The sequence below is a fragment of the Euprymna scolopes genome, chromosome 13 (genome assembly GCF_053919585.1).
Source record: "Euprymna scolopes isolate OS-2025 chromosome 13, ASM5391958v1, whole genome shotgun sequence".
Lineage (NCBI taxonomy): Eukaryota > Metazoa > Mollusca > Cephalopoda > Sepiida > Sepiolidae > Euprymna > Euprymna scolopes.
Window position 1 is genome coordinate 18,765,687 of NC_136494.1, and position 929 is coordinate 18,766,615.

Consider the following 929-nt stretch of genomic DNA (forward strand, 5'->3'; position numbering starts at 1 on the left):
AAAACGTCACATCAAGAAAAGAAAAGACGTCACCTTGAAATCCTTCTAGGTTGCAATACAAAATATTGAACACCCCCCCCCCAAAAAAAAACCCACTTAAATTGTTCTAAAACAAAACAAAAAAACAAAAAACAAAACAAAACAAAACAAACTCTATACAGATTAGTAAAAGATTCAATATTATTGCGTTTGGTAAAATTATTTCTTTGTATAGTTGTTTTTTTCTCACCTTTTAATTTTCTTGTTAACTACACGGCACGATCATCGGAAAAAGTATCTAAAATATACATGCACTTTATGCACGATATAGAACAGATACTACACTTTGATCTTGACCAAAAGGCCAAAATATGAACGGTACGGATTCACATGCTTTCACACATGAATATATTCTTTTCTTATCCTGTCTCTACATGCGAAGTAAACACGGACGAAGAAAAGAGAATTAAAAGTACACGAACTGCACAAAAAGACCCCATAATACACGTGCGCATGACAGGTCGGCTTCTCGGAGACGCCTGGACTTACAGACAAAGTATCTGTTGAGTTCTACACCCGCCTCCACCCCAACACTTTTTTTTTTATACTGGCAACGCATTTGTATTATACTTACATTATATTCACATATCACCTCCCTCACGGCTTTTCCGGGTAGCATCGGCATCGGTAAACGAAAAAGAATAATAATAAAAAAAATGGACGGTGTAAAATTTATTATTTATTTTGTATCTTGTAGACTTTTCTTCTTCAATGGCTTCTTGTCGCTACTCGACCGGGCAAATACTCTGAATAGGCGTAGTTAGTCGACCTATGCTAACAAGCTACGTTGTAAGGCATCATTACAAGAGCATGACGCGTGCTAATCTATGACCGTTATCTCTATATCGTCTTTTTTGTTTGCATCGCGACTCTTTGCCCCCCTCCCAACA

At 36.9% G+C, this 929-nt stretch overlaps 1 pseudogene; it reads right to left on the reverse strand.

The window, feature by feature from the left end:
• Nucleotides 1-243: 243 nt before the first annotated feature.
• Nucleotides 244-352, reverse strand: LOC145292531 (U2 spliceosomal RNA; annotated as a pseudogene).
• Nucleotides 353-929: the final 577 nt, after the last annotated feature.